Below are 10,145 nucleotides of genomic sequence, written 5' to 3'. Positions count from 1 at the left end.
AATTATACGGGCTCTGTACAACTAGAGGTTGTGTTCGGTTCATCCGACAACCTCCGTCGCGAAAAGCTCACTCTCCGTAGTGCCCCATTTTACAGTGGCCATCAAGCACTACTGGGACGCAAAGCTTTCGCCCGCTTTAACGCAATACCACACTACACGTCTCTTATACTTACAATGCCCGGTCCACGCGGCATAATCTCGTTAAAGAGTAACTCCGAGTGTTCCTCGACCACGGAGAGCGTGGGGCTGCCTTGACAACCACTCCGACCTTGCAGGTCAAGGCCCCTAAACACATGTCATTCAGACCCCGGACACGGTTAGGCTAGTCCGGCGTAAATAAACAAGGGGCTTCCCAGCCGCATACCCCCTTTATAAGGGGCCGCGCGTATAAATGATGAGAGCCAATAAAGCTTAACTTTCTTCATCTTCCAAATTATACTTTATTTTAATACAACTTTTGCACGATATTTCTTAGAAACTAAGTCCTTCTCTTTTACAGATGAAGCACATGCTACACCCGTCCAGGATACAGCACAACGGAGACACAGGCGCAGACGTGCAGCAGGGACCTGTTGCAAGGATTCTTTTCAGATTAAGACCCTACGTAAACCTTTCTTACTGTCTCTTGTTTATACACATCCCCCAGTTTCCTACCATAGCCGAGGAGGAGGCTAACGTTTTGGCATCGGCCGCATCAGAAGTTCCCGCCTGTACCTGGACACTAGGGGCTTAGGGCATTGTTCTGCCCGGTATCATAAAGACCGAACACCTCAGGGAGTGTTCGGCGTCTCGAGTTAGGCCTTATATGCATCAGCTCCGAATCATATCTTTGGTCAAATGTTGGGTTTGCCCGGCTCCTGTGTTTTGCTGCCTTACATTCCGTATCATCGGCTAACGCGGCACCAGGAGAACTACTGCGACTGTGCCCCGGTTCGGCCGGGCGAGCACCTCAGTAGAGAAAGCCGAAAACTGACTGTCATGATACAGCGAGAGACTGGTCAACCACTCGATCGACCATTGGAATGTTTAGAATTCCTCCGTTTTGACGAAGGACCGCTTCCCGGTCAGGCACATACGCGCCCCAAGTTCGGAGAGCGCGGTGCCTCTATGGGCTATATAGTAGCCTCACCATCGAGCTCCTATGGCTAAGTGAAAGTGATAAAGCATTATAGTCCGGTTGCCTAGTTTGCTATGCTATCACCTCTTCAAAGGACCAAGACGTTGGATTAAGTGTGAAAAAGCGCTTTTCTTTTTTGCAAACACCCCCGCACCATGTGCGTGGGGGCTGAAGCCAAAGACTGCAACTTTCAGGTTATTCATACATATACGGCCACACAGGAGATAGTTCAATACTTGAACGCACAAGTATAAAAAGCTATTGCATTATAAAGATGATCTCACAAATCATACAGGTCATTTGAACATGACATCTTTCGAGCACTGTGACTCTATTAAACGAGCGCCCTGCAGGACTTCCCCAAAATAGTGCTCGGCGGGTAATCGGCTCTTGTCCGAACCCCGGGATGTAACAGCGGTGGCATCCATGTCCACCCAGTATGTCTTCACACGGGCGGGAGCCATCCGTGCACCTTCTATGCATGCCGACCGCTTCATCGCCTTGATATGCGGCACCGCCCCAAGGAATTGCTGCAACAAGCCAAAATAACTCTTCGGTTTGGGTCTTTCCGGCCACAGATGAGTGACCACATCCGTCATGGCAAGTCCGGACAATCTATTCAGCTCAGCCCACTCAGCCAGCCGATCAGTCAACGGAAGTGGATGCTCCGGACTATGGAATTGAGACCAGTAAAGCTCTTCCATTTCATGATCCTTCTGGCTTCGGAAGTGCACGACTGCGTCCGCCGCACTCGCTGCCAAATCCAGGTAAGGATCCTCCGCACCACACAACTGGCCCAGCTGAGCAAACTTCGGATCCGTGAACTTCCTACGCAGAAGAAAGGGCTTTCCAGCCGCAATGTCTCCGGCTTGACGCAGTTCCTCCTTCATAGCCCGCATCTCACTCCGGGCATCCTTGACTTCGGCGCCGGCCTTCTTCAAGCCCTCTTGCTCCACTCGGCGTTCTCCTTCAAGAACCTCACAACGGTCGGTAGCATCTTTTAATTTCAAGGCCATTCCGGCCAACTCTTCCCTGCTTCGGCAGTGAGCAGCCTTTTCGGCTTTTAGCTCTTCCGCTGCCTTCAAGGCAGCCGCATTACTTATCCTGGCTTGCTCCTTGGCTCGAGCAAGCTCTGCTCGAAGATCTTCCACAGCAACGGCGCCATCTGCATCAAGCCTACAAATTGTAAGGAACGGGCACCAGCTCCCTTACTAGGCAACCGCGGAGCAACCACCTACCTTGTGACTCGCTAAGTCGTTTATTGACCAGCGCGATGTCCGCATCCGCAACATCGAGTTGCCTCTTTAGTTCGGCAACTCCATCAGTCTGGCTGGCCACCAAATGTTCCGCCACCTGCATAGGAAAGGCGACATTCTATAACTGAGATTATGATCCTTGGCTTGCTATCGCTTTCGACAACATACCAAGTCTCAGGGGCTACTATCTATACAGGGCGCACTTCATGTGCAAAACTGTCAAAAGGTATGTCATTTTTTGCGTACCTCAAACCCGTCAGCAAGCTTCCGACGGCCTCATACAACCCGCTCTCGGCGGACGAGATCCTTTCAATCACCGTACTCATTAATGTGCGGAGATCTTCTGAGATAGATGCCCTCTTGAGCATATCCTGCAGCTCCACCGGCCGTACTCCAATGGGCGCCGGACTCTCCGGCCTCACCGGACTCGGGGAGACCCTCCGTGATGAACTTCAGGATTGTCCGCCCCGCCCGATGGGGCGGCAAATGGAGGCGTCTCGCTTTCCATCATCTCCGGACGAAGGTCCCCCGAAGTTGAGCTCTGCTGAGATGGGCTGAGATCCGAACTACAAGGTGAAAACTTCGATTACCTTTGGAAATAATATAGGGGCGTTCCCTATTACAAAATTTCCCCTTTTTTACTTACGGCTCGCTGGAGGGCTGATTCCTATGGGGAGACTGTGCGGCTGGGGCCCTTCCCGGCACAGGACCTTCCGGTGCAGATTTCTTTCCCCGCTTTGAGGCCTTGGCCTCCGGGTCTTCGGAAGCAGTCCTCTTCTCCCCCTGGAAGGAGGGACTCTCGATTCCCCCCTTACTAAAAGCCTCCTTGGCGGAGGTGGTAGTTTCCCTGTGCGCCCCTTCGCCCTCCTTCGAAGGCGCAAACTCCAGCATTTTGACTAACACGGGATCCGGCGTGGTCTCAGGGAGGGGGGCCGGATACCGTATCAGTTTTGCTTGCGCTATCCACTCCTGTCAAAGGGATAGCTGGTTAAAAGGCAAGCCCATGATAAATAAATGGACAATATGTCCAGACACAGGGCTACTTACTTGAGTATCCAGGCGATTGCAGCTTAGGCCGGCGTCCTCGGTCAAGTCCGGACGCATCTCTTGCGATCCGAAGAACAGTTTGTACATCTCCGTGGGTGTCAAACCCATGAAGTGTTGGAGAGCTCGTGGCCCCTCCGGATTAAATTCCCACAGGCGGAGGGGGCGACATTTGCAGGGCAGAAGGCGCCGGATCAGCATAACCTGTGCCACCACCACCAGATTGATCTCCCTTTCTTGGAGGTCTTGAATCCGGCCCTGCAACAGGGGTACGTCTTTGGACGGCCCCCAGTTAAGCCCCTTGTTGACCCATGACGTCAGCCGTCGTGGAGGGCCCGAGCAGAAGATAGCGGCGGCCTCTTCCTGCTGCCCCTTGGAGCGGTGATATAGAACCACTCCTGCTTCCATGAGCCGAGCTCCTCCTGAAAAGAGCCCTCGGGCCATGGAGCATCGGCCCTCTTGCTTATGACCGCCCCGTCGCACTCTGCCTGACGCCCCTCAATCATCATCGGCTCCACGTTGAAGGTTTTGAGCCATAAGCCGAAGTGAGGGGTAGTGCGGAGGAAGGCTTCACAAACGACAATGAATGATGAGATGTGGAGGATGGACTCCGGAGCCAAATCATGGAATTCCAGCCCATAGTAAAACATGAGCCGCCTCATGAAGGGATCCGTCGGGAAGCCTAAACCCCGGCGGAGGTGAGGCACGAACACAACGCTCTCGCCGGGCTCGGGAGTAGGAATAACTTGCCCTCGGGCAGGCAACCTATGCGAAATCTCATAGGTCAAGTACCTGGCGTCTCTCAGCTTTAGCACGTCTTCTTCCATGACTGAAGAGGGCATCCACCGGCCTCGTAGGTCGAAGCCGGACATTGTCGAAGGTCGAAGGTACCTGAATCTGGAGCCCTGGGTGTTGGAACTCGGGGGCGAGGGGCGGATTCGATTGAAGATTGAAGAACTGGCCTTGGTCTCATTATAAAGAGGAAGAATACCGAGAGCCATCCCCGTGACCGTTTGGAACCCGCCTTCGATGGAGGGGGCGTGGCAACGAGCGCGGTTGGGTTACCCACGTCCGTATTAATGGGAATCCCGGAATAAGGGGAACACGATCTCTGCTTCGACAAGACGTGCCAAGGAAACCGCTTCGCTAAACGCGCTAAGGTGGTATAATAAAAACAATTTGAGTAAAGGCTTGGTAGTGGTGTGACGTCACGCCACGAAATACGTCAGCAGATTGAACTTGTGTAAATATTATTCTCTCTATGGTGGTATGTGGAAATTATTTTGCAGAGCCGGACACTATCCTGGTGTACACAATATTCTATAAATTATTCGGAGGAGGAACCCGCCTTGCAATGCCGAAGACAATATGTGTTGGGGAACGTTGCAGAAAATTAAAATTTTTCCTACGGTTTCACCAAGATCCATCTACGAGTTCATCTAAGAAACGAGTCAAGGGAGAGAGTTTGCATCTACATACCACTTGTAGATCACGAGCGGAAGCTAGCCAAGGGGATGGTGATGATGGAGTCGTACTCGAACGTGATTCGGATCACCGATGTCCAAGTGCTGAACGGACAGCACCTCCGCGTTCAACACACCTACGGGACGGGAGACGTCTCCTCCTTCTTGATCCAGCAAGGGGGAAGGAGAGGTTGAGGAAGATTGCTCCAACGGCAGCACGACGGCGTGGTGTAGTTGGTGCAGCAGTACTCCGACAGGGCTTCGCCAAGCATATACGGAGGAGGAGAGGTGTTGGGGAGGGGAGGGGCTGCGCCTTGGCTTGTGTTAAGCTCCCATGCGCCTCCCCACTATATATAGGGGTGGAGGGGCTGGTTTCTTGCCCTCCAAGTCCATTGGGGCGTTGGCCAAGGTGGGAGGAAAGAAATCCCATCATTTCCTTCCCCACCGATTGTTATCCCCCCTTTTTAGGGATCTTGATCTTATCCCTTCGGGATATGATCTTATTCCTTCTAAGGGGGGATCTTGGTGCGCCTTGACCAGGGGTGTGGGGCCTTTCCCCCACTACTCACGTTCATGTGGGTCCCCCCATGCAGGTGGGCCCCACTCCGGAACCTTCTAGAACCTTCCCGGTACAATACCGAAAAATCCCGAACATTTTCCGGTGGCCAAAATAGGACTTCCCATATATAAATCTTTACCTCCGGACCATTCCGGAACTCCTCGTGACGTCCGGGATCTCATCCGGGACTCCGAACAACATTCGGTAACCACATACAAACTTCCTTTATAACCCTAGCGTCATCGAACCTTAAGTGTGTAGACCCTACGGGTTCGGGAGATATGTAGACATGACCGAGACGTTCTCCGGTCAATAACCAACAGCGGGATCTGGATACCCATGTTGGCTCCCACATGCTTCTCGATGTTGTCATCGGATGAACCACGATGTCGAGGATTCGATCAAACCCTGTATACAATTCCCTTTGTCAATCGGTACGTTACTTGCCCGAGACTCGATCGTCGGTATCCCAATACCTTGTTCAGTCTCGTTACCGGCAAGTCACTTTACTCGTACCGTAATGCATGATCTCGTGGCCAACACTTTGGTCACCTTGAGCTCATTATGATGATGCATTACCGAGTGGGCCCAGAGATACCTCTCCGTCATACGGAGTGACAAATCCCAGTCTCGATCCGTGTCAACCCAACAGCTACTTTCGGAGATACCTGTAATGCACCTTTATAGTCACCCAGTTACGTTGTGACGTTTGATACACCCAAGGCACTCCTACGGTATTTGGGAGTTACACGATCTCATGGTCTAAGGAAGAGATACTTGACATTGGCAAAGCTCTAGCAAATGAACTAAACGACCTTTGTGCTATGCTTAGGATTGGGTCTTGTCCATCACATCATTCTCCTAATGATGTGATCCCGTTATCAACGACATCCAATGTCCATAGCCAGGAAATCATGACTATCTGTTGATCACAACGAGCTAGTCAACTAGAGGCTCACTACGGACATATTGAGGTCTATGTATTCACACTTGTATTACGATTTCCGGATAATACAGTTATAGCATGAATAAAAGACAATTATCATGAACAATGAAATATAATAATACTTTTATTATTGCCTCTAGGGCATATTTCCAACAGTCTCCCACTTGCACTAGAGTCACCAATCTAGTTACATTGTGATGAATCGAACACCCATAGAGTTCTGGTGTTGATCATGTTTAACTCGCGAGAGAGGTTCAGTCAATGGATCTACGACATTCAGATCCGTATGTACTTTGCAAATTTCTATGTCTCCATCTTGAACATTTTCACGGATGGAGTTGAAACGACGCTTGATGTGCCTGGTCTTCTTGTGAAACCTGGGCTCCTTGGCAAGGGCAATAGCTCCAGTGTTGTCACAGAAGAGTTTGATTGGCCCCGACGCATTGGGTATGACTCCTAGGTCGGTGATGAACTCCTTCACCCAAATCGCTTCATGCGCTGCCTCCGAGGCTGCCATGTACTCCGCTTCACACGTAGATCCCGCCACGACACTCTGCTTGCAGCTGCACCAGCTTACTGCTCCACCATTCAACATATACACGTATCCGGTTTGTGACTTAGAGTCATCCGGATCTGAGTCGAAGCTAGCGTCGACGTAACCCTTTACGACAAGCTCTTCGTCTCCTCCATAAACGAGAAACATGTCCTTTGTCCTTTTCAGGTACTTCAGGATATTCTTGACTGCTGTCCAGTGTTCCTTGCCGGGATTACTTTGGTATCTAGCTACCAAACTCACGGCAAGGTTTACATTAGGTCTGGTACACAGCATGGCATACATAATAGATCCTATGGCTGAAGCATAGGGGATGACACTCATCTCTTCTTTATCTTTTGCCGTGGTCGGTGACTGAGCCGAGCTCAATCTCACACCTTGTAACATAGGCAAGAACCCCTTCTTGGACTGGTCCATTTTGAACCTCTTCAAAATCTTATCAAGGTATGTGCTTTGTGAAATACCTATGAGGCGTCTCGATCTATCTCTATAGATCTTGATGCCTAATATGTAAGCAGCTTCTCCAAGGTCCTTCATTGAAAAACACTTATTCAAGTAGGCCTTAATGCTGTCCAGAAATTCTATATTATTTCCCATCAAGAGTATGTCATCTACATATAATATGAGAAATGCTACAGAGCTCCCACTCACTTTCTTGTAAACGCAGGCTTCTCCATAAGTCTGCATAAACCCAAACACTTTGATCATCTCATCAAAGCGAATATTCCAACTCTGAGATGCTTGCACCAGCCCATAAATGGATCGCTGGAGCTTGCATACTTTGTTAGCGTTCTTAGGATCGACAAAACCTTCCGGCTGCATCATATACAGTTCTTCCTTAAGATGCCCGTTAAGGAATGCTGTTTTGACGTCCATCTGCCATATCTCATAATCATAGTATGCGGCAATTTCTAACATGATTCGGACGGACTTCAGCTTCGCTACGGGAGAGAATGTCTCGTCGTAGTCAATCCCTTGAACCTGTCGATAACCCTTAGCGACAAGTCGAGCTTTATAGATGGTGACATTACCATCCGCGTCTGTCTTCTTCTTAAAGATCCATTTGTTTTCTATCGCTCGCCGATCATCGGGCAAGTCTGTCAAAGTCCATACTTTGTTTTCATACATGGATTCTATCTCGGATTTCATGGCTTCAAGCCATTTGTTGGAATCTGGGCCCGCCATCGCTTCTTCATAGTTCGAAGGTTCACCGTTGTCTAACAACATGATTTCCAGGACGGGGTTGCCGTACCACTCTGGTGCGGAACGTGTCCTTGTGGACCTACGAAGTTCAGTAGCAACTTGATCCGAAGTACCTTGATCATCATCATTGGTTTCCTCTTCAGTTGGTGTGGGCGTCACAGGAACATTTTCCTGAGCTGCACCACTTTCCCGTTCGAGAGGTAGTACTTCATCGAGTTCTACTTTCCTCCCACTTACTTCTTTCAAGAGAAACTCTTTTTCCAGAAAGCATCCGTTCTTGGCAACAAAGATTTTGCCCTCGGATCTTAAGTAGAAGGTATACCCGACAGCTTCCTTAGGGTATCCTATGAAGACGCATTTTTCCGACTTGGGTTCGAGCTTTTCAGGTTGAAGTTTCTTGACATAAGCATCGCATCCCCAAACTTTTAGAAACGACAGCTTAGGTTTCTTCCCAAACCATAATTCATACGGTGTCGTCTCAACGGATTTAGACGGTGCCCTATTTAAAGTGAATGTAGCTGTCTCTAGAGCGTATCCCCAAAATGATAGCGGTAAATCAGTAAGAGACATCATAGACCGCACCATATCCAATAGAGTGCGATTACGATGTTCGGACACACCGTTTCGCTGAGGTGTTCCAGGCGGCGTGAGTTGTGAAACGATTCCACATTTCCTTAAGTGTGTGCCAAATTCGTGACTTAAATATTCTCCTCCACGATCTGATCGTAGGCACTTTATCTTTCGGTCACGTTGATTCTCCACCTCATTCTGAAATTCCTTGAACTTTTCAAAGGTCTCAGACTTGTGTTTCATTAAGTAGACATACCCATATCTACTTAAGTCATCAGTGAGAGTGAGAACATAAAGATATCCTCCGCGAGCCTCAACGCTCATTGGACCGCACACATCGGTATGTATGATTTCCAATAAGTTGGTTGCTCGCTCCATTGTTCCGGAGAACGGAGTCTTGGTCATCTTGCCCATGAGGCATGGTTCGCACGTGTCAAACGATTCATAATCAAGAGACTCTAAAAGTCCATCGGCATGGAGCTTCTTCATGCGCTTGACACCAATGTGACCAAGGCGGCAGTGCCACAAGTATGTGGGACTATCGTTATCAACTTTACATCTTTTGGCATCTACACTATGAACATGTGTAATATTACGCTCGAGATTCATTAAGAATAAACCATTGACCATCGGAGCATGACCATAAAACATATCTCTCATATAAATCGAACAACCATTATTCTCAGACTTAAATGAGTAGCCATCTCGTATTAAACGAGATCCAGATACAATGTTCATGCTCAAACTTGGCACTAAATAACAATTATTAAGGTTCAAAACTAATCCCGTAGGTAAATGTAGAGGCAGCGTGCCGACGGCGATCACATCGACTTTGGAACCATTCCCGACGCGCATCGTCACCTCGTCCTTCGCCAGTCTCCGTTTATTCCGCAGCTCCTACTGTGAGTTACAAATATGAGCAACGGCACCGGTATCAAATACCCAGGAGTTACTACGAGTACTGGTAAGGTACACATCAATTACATGTATATCAAATATACCTTTGGTTTTGCCGGGCTTCTTATCTGCTAGGTATTTGGGGCAGTTCCGCTTCCAGTGACCCTTCCCCTTGCAATAAAAGCACTCAGTCTCAGGCTTAGGTCCATTCTTTGACTTCTTCCCGGTAACTGGCTTACCAGGCGCGGCAACCTCCTTGCCGTCCTTCTTGAAGTTCTTCTTACCCTTGCCCTTCTTGAACTTAGTGGTCTTATTGACCATCAACACTTGATGTTCTTTCTTGATTTCAGCCTCTGCTGATTTCAGCATCGAGAACACTTCAGGAATGGTCTTTTCCATCCCCTGCATGTTGTAGTTCATCACAAAGCTCTTGTAGCTTGGTGGGAGCGACTGGAGGATTCTGTCAATGACCGCCTCATCTGGGAGGTTAATGTTCAGCTGGGTCATACGGTTGTGCAACCCAGACATCTTCAGGAT

Source organism: Triticum dicoccoides, chromosome 1B, assembly GCF_002162155.2.
Source record: "Triticum dicoccoides isolate Atlit2015 ecotype Zavitan chromosome 1B, WEW_v2.0, whole genome shotgun sequence".
NCBI lineage: Eukaryota > Viridiplantae > Streptophyta > Magnoliopsida > Poales > Poaceae > Triticum > Triticum dicoccoides.
Note: the sequence above shows the minus strand (reverse complement) of the source record.